Source organism: Notechis scutatus, chromosome Z (assembly GCF_049901735.1).
Source record: "Notechis scutatus isolate UNSWTSFEM ecotype Mainland chromosome Z, rNotScu1.2, whole genome shotgun sequence".
Taxonomy (NCBI): domain Eukaryota; kingdom Metazoa; phylum Chordata; class Lepidosauria; order Squamata; family Elapidae; genus Notechis; species Notechis scutatus.
This window is the reverse complement of record NC_142025.1, coordinates 112324547-112342347: the sequence shown is the minus strand read 5'-3', so window position 1 is coordinate 112342347 and position 17801 is coordinate 112324547.

The following is a 17801-nucleotide window of genomic DNA, read 5'->3' as shown; positions in this document are numbered from 1 at the left end:
TCCGTGTAGAATAGCCAATGTCAGTTCACTTACAATAAATCAGTCCGTATTATCTCTTCTCTCTGTTGAGAAATCAACACTCCTTTCTCTCCTTCGTTCCAGTAAGGAAAAACGCAGTCATCAATCCATCCAGTAATTAGGGATCATTAAGCCAGAGAGAGAGAGCTGCAATTGACTTGCTTCTTTTATGGTGTTTTTACAACCACACCCTTAATTACATTCTTGTAGTTAAAGTTACACACATTTTAACCAACAAACCATGATAACTTATTTATTATTTTTACCCAAACCAGTTAGGGTAAACAATGTTATCCCTAACATTCTCCCCTTTTGGGTAATAATAATATAATAATAATAATATAAGCATTTACACCTTTAAATCATAATTGTTACAACTCTCTTTAAATTTTACTACACCTTGAGCTTTTGTAAACTAGTCTGCAATGTTTTCTTCCATCATGCAGTACTCTAGTTTAATTAGACCATTTTTCACAGATTCTCTAACATTTAAGTATCTTAAATCAGTATGCTTTGATCTAGTCTTTACAGCAATATTAGTAGCTAATTGTATAGCTGCCTGGTTGTCCTCGTACACAATAATAGAATCTTTAACAGTTATACCCATGTCTAATAATAACTGTTTGTACAGAATTAAGTCAGTGCATAGTAATGACAGACATGAAAATTCTGCTTCCATCGTGGACAAGCTGATATGCTGTTGTCTGATTGACCTCCACCCTATTAGTGTCTTACCAAATAATATAGCCATCCCAGATGTTGATTTTCTAGTGTTTATGTCAGTTGCAAAACTTGCATCTGCATAGGCACTAAGAATCAAATCACCTTTGGCTCTAGATACAATGCATGGTGCATTGTTCCTTTAAGATATCTTAAAATTTTCTTTAATGCTTGCCAATGACATTGATGTGGATCATTATTAAATCGTGCCAGCTGATTAATACTATAAGCAATATCTGGCCTTGACCAATTGCTTATATATGATAAGCTACCAATCAAAGATTGATAGATGGTCTTATCGAATTTGGGACTTTGAGCATCAGTTTTGCAAACTTCCTGACTCATTGGAGTCTTTGCCGGCTTACAAAGTTCCATTTTATACAATTTAATTAATTGGCAAATTTTATCTTCTTGAGATATTTTAAATCCATTTTTGGTTTTGTTAATTGTCAATCCTAGATACTTTTTAATTTCACCTAAATGCTTTAATTTTATCTTTTTGGCTAATAATGAAATAATCTCAGTAGCTTCATTATTGGTATTAGTAATCAAAACAATATCATCTGTAAATAATAACAATAATGACACCGTTCCATTATTTTCTCTTTTAAACATACATGGATCTGCTAAACCAGATTTAAACCCTATATTGTTTAATTCTTTTACAATATATTGGTTCCATTCATAGCCAGATTGTTTCAATCCATATAGACTCTTTTTGAGTTTCCAACAATTATTGCTATTTGCTTTATTATCATTTATACCAACTGGTTTTTTCAAATATATTGTATGTTGCAATGGTGCATGCAGATAGGCAGTTTCTACGTCTAAATGGTTAACGATATAATTCTTCTTAGCTGCCCACACTAAAGCTGCTCTTAAAGTTGTAGCCTTTAAATTTGGTGCAAATACCTCATCATAATCAAATGCATTTTGATTAAATCCTTGTGCTACTAATCTAGCTTTATAAGTTACTTTCCCATTATTTCCAGTCTTTACTTTGAATATCCATTTGCACCTAATGGATTTTTCTCCTGGAGGTAATTTGGTATCTTCATATACTTTCATTTCCTTTAATGAATTTAACTCTTTTTCCATTGCCTTTTGCCAATTCTCCTGATCCTTTACAGGATACATCCTAAGTTCATCTATACTAGTAGGAACTTTGTTTACTTGGCAAACTATACTTGCCTGATACCTTTCAGGTGGTCTGGTTACACGTGCTGTGCGTCTAGGTATTACAGGACTTACAGGTGGACTTTCATTTATTTCTTGTTCTTGATTATCTATCTCTTCTTGATCAATTATTTCCTCTTGTTCTGGTTCTATTTGCTCTTCGTGGACTTCTTCTTTAATTGGACTTTTCTTATAACTAGTCTTTTCTTTCTGCCTCTTGTAGGGTTCTATAATTACATCATTATCTGAATCTTGCTCTAATCTATTCCATCCTATATGTTCTAGGAATTGTGCATTAGCACTGCAGTATACTCTAGATGTACCTGGTTCCCAGAATCTATAAGATCTATGGTTTGATTGATATCCAACAAAAAATAATCTTTTTGCTCTATGTTGTCCTTTGTGCCTGAGTTGTGTAGGGATATGCACCCATGCTGGTGCACCAAATGTGTGAATATAACTCAAATCAGGTTTCCTACCATGCCACAGAGTGAATGGTAATTCACCTGTTGTTGAATTAACAACATTATTTAATATGTGATTACCACACATTATAGCTTCTCCCCACAAATTGTCAGGTAATCCTGAATCAGACAACATAGTCCATCCCATTGATTGCAGTGTTTGGCCTCGTCTCTCTATAAAGGCATTATGTTGAGGCCTATATGGTGCAGACTTTTTATGTTGAATACCTGCCATCCTAAGTCTATTCTGGAATTTATTATTTGTAAATTCCGCACCATTATCTGTTATAAGAGTTACTAATTTCTTTTTAGTTTTCCTCTCTGCAAATTTTAACCAATTAAAGAAATTTAGATACGTTTCAGTTTTTCTGTTCATTAGAAAACAGAAACCATACCTAGAATAGTGGTCCATTATGCTTAATATGTATCGAGCACCACCTACACTTGGTTTTTTAGGACCTATTATATCGGCAAATACTACCTCTAAAGGCTCTTTGGTAGTAAATCCATTAACTCTATTTGCCGGTATGACTTTGCTTTTGCTTTGATTGCAAGCAGAACATTGCAAATACTTATTACAAGGTTTCAAACTTATTCCTTTAGATAGTTGAACAGTTCTCTTAATCATTTTAAAATTTAAATGACCTAGCCGTCGGTGTAACAAGTGAATACATTCATCATGAGGTTTCTTATTATCATAAACCGTGTTAGCCACCTCTAAACCATTATCATTTAACACATACAATTCACCTCTTAAAGATGCAGTAATTTTCTTACCTTCTTTTTCAATTAAGCAAGTATCTCCCCTAAAGGTAACTATGTATCCTAATCTAACCAACATTCTAACTGAAAGCAAATTAAATTTAAGTTGAGGTACATATAACATTTTTGTGTTCTCTTTTATACAAGAACAATGTGCAATACCTTCACCTTTTGCTTTCATTTTCCAGCCATTTGCCAATGAGATATGCTGTGAACTCATGGACATTTTTACAAATTTTTGTTATCATTTGTTATACAGTGGGATGCTCCACTGTCAACCACCCATAAATTATTTTTCACAACTCCATTACTATACATGGCTAACTCAAAATTTTTATGTTTTCTTTGATGACTTCCAGTATTCTGACTTGTATTCTGGCGCTTTGCTTTCTTACAAAATCTTGCCAAATGTCCTCTTCCTCCACAATTAAAACACTTTTTAATTGTGTATGCAACTAGAGTTCATTATCTTCCTTTTGAGGTTGCTCCCTCCTTAACTGATCTCTTTCAAGCCTTCTTCTGGCCTCTTCAATCAATCTGCCAGTGATATCAGTTAAAGTTAGGCTTTCTTTAGGTAAAATTTCAAGGGAAGTTACGTAGTCATCAAAACTTTCGTCTAATGAAGATAGAATTATGTAGACCTGGTGTAGTTCAGAAAATAAGCTCCTTCTCGTGCAGTTCTTGAAAAATGCTTTTCATAGTATTCAAATGACTCAGCATATCACCATTCTTTTGGAGATGCATCCCGAAAAGCTTCCGTGTTAGATTTATGTGAGCACCAACGTTATCTCGGACATAAATCCTCTTCAGTTTTGCCAACACCCAACAGCTGTTTGCTCTCCGCGTATATGAACAAGTTGCTGATCAGATAGTGTTAGTCCTATGATGCAAAGAGCTTGTTCATTTTTCTGTTTAAAGTCTTCTATCTTTTGACTATCTTCCTCATTTTCAGTATCCCATTCCTCTACGTTTGGTGGGTTTTCAATTATGTTCCACAGACCTTCTCTTCGTAGAAGTAGACTACATTTCATAGACCATGAAACATAGTTTGTTCCATCCAGCTTGGATATAAGGGACAAACTTTGTAGACTGACTTGTGCCATGTTTCAATATATGGATATAAAACTATAATTAATAAAAAACACAGCTGTCTGTTTACTGTAACGTGTAACAACACAAAAATCTCACTTTTTACATAAACCTGTTTTTTATCCTAGTTAAACTGACTTTGCAGTCTCTGGGCCCATAACCAGTGTTAAGCCTGAATTCCCCAATGAGTGTTAAGGAAAACAAACTAAACAGAATGTGTATCGTAGTCAGTTAGGCAGACAGGTAAATGTGTGAGATAAGTTTGTATTTTAGTTAACACGCAGTAAAAAACAGATACGCTTGTGCTATCAAAAAATATAGTTTATTCCATTAGGAATTATAACATAGTCAAAATAAACGGTCCATTAGTCATGTATCATTTCAGTCAGTCCAGTCGGGGATACTCAATTTGCAAAGTCCGTGTAGAATAGCCAATGTCAGTTCACTTACAATAAATCAGTCCGTATTATCTCTTCTCTCCGTTGAGAAATCAACACTCCTTTCTCTCCTCTGTTCCAGTAAGGAAAAACGCAGTCATCAATCCATCCAGTAATTAGGGATCATTAAGCCAGAGAGAGAGAGCTGCAATTGACTTGCTTCTTTTATGGTGCTTTTACAACCACACCCTTAATTACATTCTTGTAGTTAAAGTTACACACACTTTAACCAACAAACCATGATAACTTATTTATTATTTTTACCCAAACCAGTTAGGGTAAACAATGTTATCCCTAACAGCTGCCAATTGAAATGAGCCATATGAAATCTAAAAAAAAGAAAGGAGGAATGAAAGAAAGAGAAAATGATAGAGAGAGAAGATGGATATTTCCTATTTTTATTGATTTATTTTTCAAAATATGGTTTTTTAGTAATATAGATATGGTTCAGAGGTCTCCCTAAAAGGGAGATATCCTTTCTGAATCTTTGTCTGTCTGTCTGTCTGTCATCATCATCATCATCATCATCATCATCATCATCATCATCATCATCATCATCTTCATCAACTCACATGTCTTTCTGGAAGATAACTTGAGTATTTGAATTTAAAGAATCAAATCTTTCAGTGTTTCCTATGTCAATATTTCTTTTATATGTCTTCCTCCTCATCTTTAATATAAAACCCAGATGTTTGTCCACATTATGCTTAAAGATTATGAATTGAAATCAGCAAGGCAGTTAATGATAGCTAGCATAAACCTGCAGGTTCAAATAACTAAAATTCTGTATGTCTTGATTTATCTTATGGAAAGCCATGATATATCAAAGAGAGACACAGATGAATCAAAGTCCATCCTTTACCCGAATTTCTGTACTTCTCTTTACTCTACATTCTTTACATTTCTTTACTGATAAACCATCAAGTTGCTGCTTGAAGGGGAACTCAAAAAGAGGCAATCTGTGTGATTTTTCTAATTTTCAGACGTTTAGTCTGAAAAGCTGCAAAATTTCTGCCATGCGTATGAATGTTTCAGGACTCATCCCTCCAATGATTCCTATAACTTTCTTTTTAGTCCCACAAATATAGTTGGGGACAATTTTATGCAACTTAAAAAGCAGACCCAGAGTGGTACGATAGGTCATTAGTGAAGTGGAGTAGCTATCATAGATGTGGAATCCGAGAGTGATGTTGGGCAAGATGTGAGGGTCCTTGTTGATCTCTTTCACAGCAAACACTAAAGCCAATATGTGTTAGTAGAACTTGTAAAAAAGTCACTTGTTTCAAATGAGAACTGCACCATGCATTACATACTAATGAAGACATACCCAAGGACAAAAAAATTTATGAGAGAGACACATTGACAAGAGAACTAAGCTGAAATTCCCAGTGTTATAATTCTAGGTTCATCTCCCATATTAAGTGGTTTGTTTGATTGTAACCTTTAACAGATTTTTAAACTGATAACTCAAAAAGGATGTGATGGATAAGTGATATATGCAGAAATGTTAAAGAATATGATTGAGTAAAAAGTAATGCATTTCCTTGGAATAATTGTAGGAACCATGAAAAACTTTAGAGAAGGAAGGCAGGATTACATTCTAGAAACATTTTACTTGTCACATAGAAGAGATTTACAGAAAAAATCTCATCTTTCCTGCCCTTAAATAGGAGAGAATACATGTATTCATGTTAAAATTTCAATTCAAATTTTGGCCCTTCATCCAGTTCCATACGGCCCTTTCCCCCCCCCCTCCCCACAAAAAAGGACTTCCTGCCTGAGCAGGGTTGGATTAGAAGACCTACAAGGTACCTTCCCACTTTGTGATTCTGTGATTCTGTTAAAACATTATATATATAAAACATTATATTCATCGTATAATGAAGAGAATTGTTGTAGAATCAGCTCAATTGTGTTCAGTGTTGTAAAAACTCAACATTTTTTGCTACTTGATAGAAAACAAAATAAAGGATAGTAGGAATCATTACATATCCCAGAAGAAAAGTCTGAAGAGAAGACATGTTATTGAGTTGGAAGAAATACAATGGGTTCATTTTTTAAAATGAGAATCTGAGCTGTGTGGAAGAAATTTATATGATAGGGGGTCTGTTCTGTACAAGTCAATTTACATACTCGTAGCCCCGCGTCGCGATTGGCTAAAGCGCGCTGCGACCGGATTGGTCGAGCGAGCCGCACTGATTGGCCCGTTGCGAATCCCCGCGATTGGTGGAAACTAATCGCGGGAGATTCAGCGGTGTCATTAACCGCAGGGCCGCGGCTCGGGAATAAAAAGCCGCAGTTTTCCCCTTTCAAGCTTAAGCTGTATCCGGAGCCAATAAAGAGCTGAAACTAAGTCACTGACTCCGAGCTTCCTTTCCGCGACGGACACGACACTGGCGACGAGGGTGGGATCCGGAGAATAACCACCGAGCACGTGTCCCGAGGAAGACAAAGACCGACGAGATGGCCAGCATGACCCCACCAGCGCCCTTCAACCCGCTACGAGGACTGGGAATCATACACGGATAGATTCCTGATGTTCCTCGAAAGTAGCAATTTGAAGGATGCGAACGGGCAGAAGAAAAGGGCCGTCTTCCTCACACACTGCGGGCCCGCAGTGTTTAAGATGGCCAAAGCCCTCGCGAAGCCCGAGGACGTGAAGGCGATGGACTGGGCGATCTCGAGCCACTCCTTCGGAACCACTACGCCCCCGCTGTGCCCATCCTCATCCGGCGGGATGAGTTCTATCGGCGGAACCAGCGGCAGGGCGAGAGCATTAGCGACTTCATAGCCGCCTTGCGAGACCTAGGGGGATGTGCGAGTTCAGGGACCTGGACGATGTCCTCCGAGACCGCGTGGTCCTAGGCCTCAGGGATCAGGCACTAAAAAGTCGACTGATGGCAAAAGGAAACATCGACCTCGGGGACGCCCTGGCGAAGCTTCCGCAGCCGAAGCCACCCGGAAGTCAGCAGCCAGACTTCGGAGGGCAGACAACGGGGACCGCACTGAAACTCCCGAGACGAGCCGACGAGAAACCACCACACACCACGGGGACCTGGACTCCGCCTCCGATACCACGGACGAGGAGGAAGACGTCCACCGACTACAAACAGGACGGGACCGGCGAGACCAACGGGGTCGTAAGTCGGGGAACCAGTGCGCCGGGTGCGGGGGAAATCACCTTCGATCAGAGTGCCGTTTTATCGGCGCGATCTGCCGGCACTGCAACAAAAACGGCCACATCGCCCGAGTCTGCCGACTCAGAAAGACACACAGCCCCGCCGGCGAGAACCAAGCAACCGGGACGAGACGACACCCCCGAGAACCAGAGATCGCCCAGCCGACTATCGCTGGAACCGAGACAACCGAGGACGACGGAGCGGGGAAGGCCGCCAGAGAGAAGAAACCCACCAGACGGTCACCATCGGCCATGCCGAAACCACGGATGCCCGGAAGGTCTACGTGGAGGTGAGCATCGAGGGCGAGCCATGCCGGATGGAGGTAGACTCCGGATCCTACCTCTCCATGGTCGCCTGGAAAGAACTCAAGCGACTGGTGCCAAACATCCAGAAAAGAGGACTGGAGAACCAGAAGCTGATCATCAAGGACTATCAGGGAACCGCATCCCCGTCATTGGGACCGGACAGTTCGAGGTGACTTTCAAAAACCGCACCGCGAAACTTCCCCTGACTATCGTGGACCGGAACCGACCCAGCCTCTTAGGACTCCAATGGTTCGCGCCACTTCGGGATCGAGGTCACGGGAATAAACCACACCACAGAGGCCGACTGGGAGCAGCAGCTGGCGAGGATTTCCAAGAAGTATTCGACGGCACCTAGGCAAGTACAAAGGGCCCCTATCTCTTTCAGCCTAGACCCAAATGTCGCCCCCATACGCCTAAAACCCAGACGGGTGCCTTTTGCACTCCGGAAGAAAATAGACGAGCAGATTGACAAGCTCGTCAAACAGGGGTTTTGCAGCCAATCGACCACGCCCGGTGGGAGACCCTATAGTCACCCCAGTCAAACCAGATGGGTCAGTAAGGATCTGCGGGGACTATAAGGCCACCCTCAATTAGCGCCCTGCAACAAAGCGCCTACCCGTCCCAGTAGTGCAACACCTATTACACTCGCTGGGGGGGCAAGGTCTTTGCGAGCTCGACCTGGCGCAAGCCTATCAGCAACTGCCGGTCGATGAAGAAACCGCCGAGGCGCAAACAATAGTCACCCACCGGGAGCGTTTCGTTGTAACCGACTCCAGTTTGGAGTCAGCGTAGCCCCAGGAATTTTCCAGAGCCTCATGGAGAGACTGCTGCGAGGAATCAAGGGGTGGTTCCCTATTTTGACGATGTATTAGTGTCGGCAGCCAACCAGGAGGAACTAGAGGGTCGCCTAAGGGAGGTACTAGAAAAATTCAAAGGGGCCGGGCTAAAGGTGAAGAAAGAGAAATGCCAGCTATGCACAGAGCAAGTCGAGTTCCTGGGGTACCTCCTAGACCGACATGGCATCCACCCAACCGGAAGCAAGGTCAAAGCCATAAAGGAAGCCCCCACACCCAAGAACAAAACAGAGCTGCAGGCATTTCTGGGACTGCTAAATTTTTACAATGTGTTCTTGCCCCAAAAAGGCGACCGCGGCGGAGCCTTTGCATAGGCTCCTGGACAGGACGGCAAAATGGACCTGGGGGAAACGGGAGGACACCGCATTCAAGAATACCAAAGACCTGCTCACCTCGGATGCCGTTCTCATTCAGTATAATGAGACCCTACCCATCGCCGTCACATGCGACGCCTCACCATTTGGCGTCGGCGCTGTCCTCAGCCATACACTCCCAGACGGAAAAGAAGCACCCATCGCTTTCTTTTCAAGAACACTCAGCAAACCCGAAAGAAACTACAGCCAATTAGATAAGGAGGCACTGGCCATCGTCGCAGCAGTAAAGAAGTTCCACAGTACCTCTCGGCCGCGATTCACCCTCATCACGGACCACAAGCCGCTGCTGGGCATCCTGGCAGGGAACAAGGCCACCCGAACATCCTATCCCCCAGGATGACAAGGTGGTCTGAGTTCCTCGCCGCCTACGACTACCGGCTCACACACAGACCCGGTAAGACGATCTCCCATGCAGACGCGTTGAGCCGCTCGCCGCTTCCCGACCTAGACGACGATCCAGCTCCCACGGCGACCACCCTCAGCATAGAGGCATTGCCGGACCTACCCATAACCGCGGCAGACATTGCCGAGAGACTAATAAAGACAAGCGTCTGGCGCGGGTATTACATTGGGTAGAAAAGGGATGGCCAGAGAAAGACAACGATGAGGCATTCAGGACATTCCGAAACCGGCAAACAGAACTGTCACTACAGAAAGGTTGTTTGTTATGGGGGGACAGGGTGGTCATACCGGAAAAACTGCAAGGAAGGTATTAAAATTATTACACGAAGGGCACCCGGGGATTGTGAGGACTAAAGCTTTGGCCAGAAGCTATGCTTGGTGGCCAGGTATGGACAAGGAGATCGAGGCCTGGGTAGCCAAGTGCTCGCAGCTGCCAGGAAACCAGACCAAATCCCCCATAGCACCAATATTAGAATGGGAAACGCCCAGGGGACCATGGTCGAGACTCCATATAGATTTTGCCGGGCCCACAAAAGGGAACACATTCCTCATCACGGTGGATGCTTACTCCAACTGGCTGGAGGTAAGCAACATGAAGACCACCACAACAGATGCGGTAACCAAGGTCTTAAACAAACTTTTAGCAACCCACGGTCTCCTGGATGTCATCGTGTCAGACAACGGACCCCAGTTCACCTCGCTGGAATTAGAAAGATTCCTAGCGGAGCGAGGCATACGACACGCACTGACAGCGACGGCGCATCCGGCGGCCAATGGTAGGGCAGAACGGATGGTTCAATTTACAAAAAGAACCCTCCAAAAGATCGAACACGGGACATACAAGAAAAAATAAATAAAATGCTCCTAATACAACATATCACCCCAAACACAACGACAAACAAAAGCCCGGCAGAATTACTAATGGGAAGAAAACTAAGGTCACCACTCGACAGACTACACCCCACATACAACCCGGAAAAACCCCGGACTCATCTAGCAAGCACCGGGTTTTTGCACCAGGCGACGCAGTCTATGCAAAAACCTTACCGGAGACCCACTATGGGTACCGGCAACTATAACCCAACTGACAGGACCCCACTCCTACCGGCTACAGACAACCGACGGACAAACATGGAAACGCCACATCGATCAAATAAGATCAAGAACAAAAACACAACCGACACGCAACCAAACACAGACGACCCGATAACACAAACCAAGAGGGGAGGGAAGATACAGGGGATCAAATAGGAAATAACCAGCAATACTCACCTGTCAACAGCCAGCCCAAGTCTCACCAGGAAGGAACAGCCAGGCCAGCTCAACCAGCCCGGAAAGACCAGGCAGGAGCGGCGAAAGTCGCAGCTCGACCAACCCGGGTAGACCGGGAGGGAGCTGCAACAAGAGGCCCAGCGACACCTTCCAGGGGCTCCATCGACAAGGCCAAGAGAAACAGAAGTCCCGACCGAACCGGCCGGGAGCCAAACAACAACTAAGCTGCGCAAGTCAAGTAGACAAGTACGAAGCCCCGCCTACCTACGGGACTACGTTACGTGAGGACCGAACCAAGAGGGAGGGGTGTTCTGTACAAGTCAATTTACATACTCGTAGCCCGTCGCGATTGGCTAAAGCGCGCGGCGACGGATTGGTCGGCGAGCCGCACTGATTGGCCCGTTGCGAATCCCCGCGATTGGTGGAAACTAATCGCGGGAGATTCAGCGGTGTCATTAACCCGGGCCGCCGCGGCTCGGGAATAAAAAGCCGCAGTTTTCCCCTTCAAGCTTAAGCTGTATCCGGAGCCAATAAAGAGCTGAAACTAAGTCACTGACTCCGAGCTTCCTTTCCGCGACGGACACGACAGGGTCCTCAGTTATAAGGAAAATAGAGCTGATGAACATAGCCATATATTTAGAAATTCATTTTTCCTTCCATGGTGAACTCTTTCTGCTGTTAAAAGGAGATGGTGAACCAAAGAGGCCATATTTCTTTTTGAAATACGACAGGTAGACCCTAAACCTCTAAGCGATACATGAAAAAATAGAGACATGGTATTAATAACTAGTGTTACCCCAAGGTTTTGGAAATGATTTTTCATTCCACAGTCAATGCCTATATTTAAAATATTAAGTGCCTGTTAGGTTATGGTGAATTAGGGATGGTTCTTTTTTTTTTGCAAGTTGGAAGAGCTTTTGGTTCTCAACTTTTCCTGGTATATCAGATTTTGGTTTAATTAGAAAAAAGAATGTTGAGTTAAAAACATTAAATTTCTATTTACCAAGCTGCTGTTAAGGATATGTCCATGATACATTTATATTCATTAATAGATGTTTTTCAAGGATTACATTAAAATAAGCTAAGAGAGTGATTTCTTACAATGGGAAGTCAACCAATTCCTCGGAAGGATGTTTATCAAAATGAACACTGGGAGACATGTATTGAACATGAGACATCAATCCACCAATGAGAAGGTCTCCATCCTGGTACCATTCCTGTGGAATTTGAATGGCTTCATCTCCAGTGCACTTAAGAGGCTGCATCTTCATGGCCAATTCTGGAAAGAGTAAAATGGCAATAATCCATCAGCAATAATCTTGCTGATTTGGCTGCTCCTGTATTCCTGTTGCCAGCAGCCTTGATTCAAACAGGATACTATAGATAGGGAAAGAAATGCTATCTTTGTTGAGATCTGTTTTAAGAATATATCATGCCTCATTCATTGATCTGATCCATTTTCTTCAGCCTCCCTTATGTCTGGATGCTTGAAGTGTAAAGGACAGAGTTGACCTTTGAGTCTAATACCTAATTATTAGTCTCTTTTTTCATTTGCAATTTAAAAGACCCCTGGCTATGAACTTTTAGCAGAATTTTAATGATCTTGTATAATTTTTCCAAGATGGTATATTTTACAAGTGTGGAGTAATGTAGTTAGTTTCACATAGAGAAATATGGGAGAATCTGTCAGCTCTGGAATTGAGTAGGCATTGGCTGATCAACAGTGTAAAAAAAATTAGCACAAAACCCACAAGAAATATATATTTATGCCATGTACAGCAAGTGGATATGAGATTTTGAGAACCCAAATTTATGGCAACAGTTCTCATGTTGATCCTGTCATGGCTGGGTAACACTTCAACCAGTTTGAGGAATGGTTCTCAGGAGGGAACAATATCTTGGAGATTTATATATTTATTCTATGATTTGGCCCTGCTAATTCCTTCAGAAGTATCTTGAGAGCCACTGGAGGATTGACCTGGTGACTTAATCATCATGTCTGTGATAACTGGAAAGATGGTGCCAGAGTAAACATGTTTGTGAGCAGAGACCTTTTTCTGCTTGCTCTTGGGAATTGAGGAACTGTGTTTGAGGTCTATAATTTGTCTGAGTGGTCTATTGTTCAGAGTTACATGCATGAAATTTGTGGCCATATACATTCTCTAAATCAATCAATGAATCAATGCATCAATCAATTGCCAATAAATCAATCTCCCTCTCACGTACAAACACCCAAAGAGGCTAAATTTAATCTCCTAATCTTTCACATGTTGTGGTAATAAAATGGTTGCATTCACTACCAAATGTATGAGATGTCCCCAGTATATATGACCCAAAATAGTGACAGGGACAAGACTTCATCAGGAACCCATGGCTCAGAAAACCAAATGATTTCTATTCACTGACCATAGGCCCAAAATAATATGACTACTAGTAGGAAGGGATAAATAATATTATGGCTACTCGGCCATCTTGTGGCCAAAGAGTATAATTTTTTTCCTTTAAAGGACCCTGTTTTTTCTAAGAATTTGACTTGATACAAATAAATGAAATCTTGATACAATAGAACAAGGACCCTGGAAAGTGAAAGTAGTACTTGAAATATTGAAATAAAGAAAGAAGCAAGAAGAAAATGTTATGGGATTAACTGGTGACTTTGGTATGGACCTGGTGTTGGACTATCTGTGAATCCAAATAGCCTGAAGAGAAAGCTGATTATTGGAAATTAACTTTACAGATATTAATAGAATTAAACTACTAGACAGAAACATGTCAGATGGTGGTATCTCTTCTGGAATTAAAAATGGAACTTAGAAATATGAAAGAAGCACTACAAGAAAGAGGCAAATCTTTGGGCTTTGCTCTACAAATTTAGAAATTGAGATTTCAAAACATAAAGAACAAAAAGGAGTGTCAGAAAAGGAGGAGTTGATTAAAGAAGAGGGCATCTTTGATGAACATTTGGAACAATGAATTATAAAATGAAGAGGGAAAAGAGTGGGAATTAAAAATTTGAGATTCAAGGAGGTAACTATAAAGGGGAATACTTACAAAAAAATGTAAAAAGAAGCAGCAGAAAAGTAAATTGTGGAAGGAAGTTTTAAAGGAGGGGGGGATAAAAACTGGAGTGTGAGAAGAAAGGGAAAAATGAAGAGGAAAAGAAGTGATAAAAAACAGGATCAGGAAACAAAGAAATATGGAAACTGTATAAAAATGAAAAGAAATTGTTTATTTAAAAGACATAGAGATAATGGCTGATTAAGAACTAAGAAAGGGGATTCTGCAAGGTGATGGGGGATAGCATAAATATGATTAGGATGATTGTTGCTTAGCAAAATTATTTGACTAGAGAGATTATTGTAATTGATTAATTGGTGTGATATTGGCTATATTGATTACCCAAATAACTTGTTTGATTAAGCAATTTAATCAACCTACCATCTCAACAAACCTACCATGCCAGGAAAAAAATCCAATGCCAAACCACAACCTAAAGAGAAAGAATTCCCCACCAATGAACCACAAGACTCCTGCACATGCCTTATATGCAATGAAACTCTAAAGGATAATGAAAATTCCACCAAATGTTCTCAATGTGACAACTACGCTCACCATGTCTGCTTGAGATTACCCAAGCAAATGATTCAATTCCTAGAATCAGCCAACTATGCATTTCAATATTTCTGCCCATCATGCAGACCCAAACTGAACAAATATATTGCCCTGTTTGAAAGAGTTGATACTATAGAAACATGAATAGCATCCCTTGACACAATAGTAGCATCCCTGGACATGTTAAAAAAAAAAGATTAACTAACCTTGAAAAAAAACAACCACAAAAACCCGAACACCCAATAGCTACAAATCACATCTCTATCCAACAACCACAAACAATGCACAAAAAACCACAAATCCAACAAATAATGATATCCCAATCCTCATCAGAGAAGCTGTTGAGCGTGAACGGAAGTGTCCAAATGCCATCTTATTTGGTCTAGAGGACATCAATGACAATGATGACATCACAATTGTCTGCAAAATCATCAGTGACTATCAAGAATCAAACATCTCCCCTGATGGAATACTTGACATTTTCCGCATTGGCCGAGTTCAAAAACAGTGACGGCTCAGTGGCCCCACGCTTCTGCAGGGTCATTTGCAAAAATGAATCATTTATTTATACTATAAATTCACTCGCCAAAAGCAACACCAACCATAAGAATCTCTGTTCTTGCCCTGACCTAACCTTACAGCAATGTGTATGATCCCGTGAGCTGCGCGCTGAGCTCAAAAGATTCCATGAACAAGGAAATACTAACCTATACATTGACTACCATAAAGAATGTATCAAAAGCAAGACTTTCAACTTACATCCCATTAGCCATCACCCCAAAATCCAACATTAGGCATTCACACCCCTTACTTCCTCCAGACCCACTACTACATATCTAAAATACAAACTGCTCAATGCAAGAAGCCTTGCAAACAAAATGCACCTTATTAGGCAAGACCACATTTGACATTATATTTGTCTGTGAGACATGGTTAAATGCATCTTTTCCAGACTCCATTACCACAGTAAGTGAATATCACGTTTATCGGTCAGATCGTGAAATACATAGAGAAGGTGAAGTTGCTATCTTCTACAAAAAATCCCTAAATCTAGAAAAGATTCAAATTACACAAGAACTTACTCTTCCAGAGACCATCGTCTGTGAACTGTCCTTAAATGCCACAATCTGGTTCCTACTATGCTACAGAGCCTCAGATTATGACATAGCTCATGCAGACAAGCTAACTTCACTGTTAACGTGGGCTGCCTCTTGCCCTCACCCTCTTATTTTCCTTGGTGATTTCAATCTACCTCTTATAAATTGGACCCTAAATGAATGTACATCCAAACCCATATATGCAACCCTGTACAATGCTGTTACTACACTGGGACTGGATCAATTAGTAACTAACAACACTAGACTCAATAACTGCCTCGATCTTATCTTCTGCAACAGCTCAAATTCAATATATGGCCTACAAATACAAGAACCTTTTTCAAACAGTAACCACAGTATGATCGACTTTTGTCTCAATTTACACCCTCATAAAGAGGGTCATAAAGATGGACCCCCAAAATACAACTTCAAAAAAGCCAACTATGATCTCATAGATGCTGACCTATCATCTCTTGATTGGCACATTCTGTTCTCTAGCTGTAATATTACAGAAGATCATTATTCTTGTTTGAACTTGAAAGAGTCATTAAACTATATGTACCATTAGTAACCCCCCAAAACAAAAAAACAAAAACAAATTACCCATAAAAATAAGGAAACTTCAATAAAGATTGCAATGGCGTAAAAACAAAACTAGCTATGTAGCAAACTTTAAAAATCAATACAACACCCTATACCGACAGATAAAGGCAGAATGCACAAATTACCACTGCAAGCAAGAGGAAAACCTCCTACGTACAAAGTCCACCCACACCTTCTACAATTATGTTAACACCAAACTTAAAAACTCAAGAACCATCCCATCCCTAAAAGGACCAAATGGGAAAGACTGCAACAATGAGGCTGTTAAGACCAATCTCTTCAACACATTCTTCAGTTCAGTCTTTGTAAACAGCAATGGTTCATGCCCCACATTTCCTAGTCATACCACAACTAACTGTAATGACCTACTACATATTGACTTTACAGAAGATAACATAGAAAAGGCACTACATAACCTAAAACCATCCCTATCTATTGGCCCTGATGGATTATGTGCCTACTTCTTAAAAAAGCTCTCCTCTGCCATAGTGGAACCCCTAAGCATTATATATAAGATATCATTCAGAACCAGCTCCTTACCAAACCTATGGTCCTTAGCTATGGTCATCCCTATCTTCAAAAATGTGACCCCAGTCTTGTTGAAAACTACAGACCAATCTCACTGTGTTATGTCACGTGCAAAGTCATGGAATCAATCATTAACCAATTCATCACTCTCCATTTAGAGTCAAACAACCTACTCCCCAAAAACAATTTGGTTTCAGGAAAAAGTGTCCTGCACTCTACAACTCCTACACTGCAAAAACATATGGACTACTCTACTTGACCATGGTAAAGCTATAGACACAATTACATAGGCTTCTGCAAAGCCTTTGATTCAGTGGTACATGACAAACTACTGTTAAAACTAAACTCTTACAGCATTTCTGGATCCCTTCATAAGTGGATTACTGCATTCCTTTTTTAAAATTGATTTTTAAAAACAAACACAAACAAACAAAACATAGAACATAAAAACATAAAAACATAAAACATCTTTTTGAAAGCAGCTTGATCCCGGGTTACATCTCTTCGTACAGATACGAATTCATATTCATGCTCATTTTTATATACCATTTCGTATCTTATTACCATTCTACATTTTCTATATAGCTTCTCCCCTGTTTTATTTCTTAATTTTATTTTATTTATTACATCTTAATTCAGATCATCATACTTCCATTCTTAATCTGTCCTGTTTCAGCTGTCTATTATCTTTTCTCATTAAATAAAATTTCTCCTGTAATCACTGATTGGAGTATGACGCCTTTATATCTTTCCCCTAAAAATAACACTTAATATAATACATAACTTCCATTCGGATTCTGCTTGGTACATTCTAAAACTACACACTATATTTTTTTTTAAAGAGACAATTATGAATATATAATATAATTAAAACAACAATCCATACCAATTCAATTCTATCATTAATAT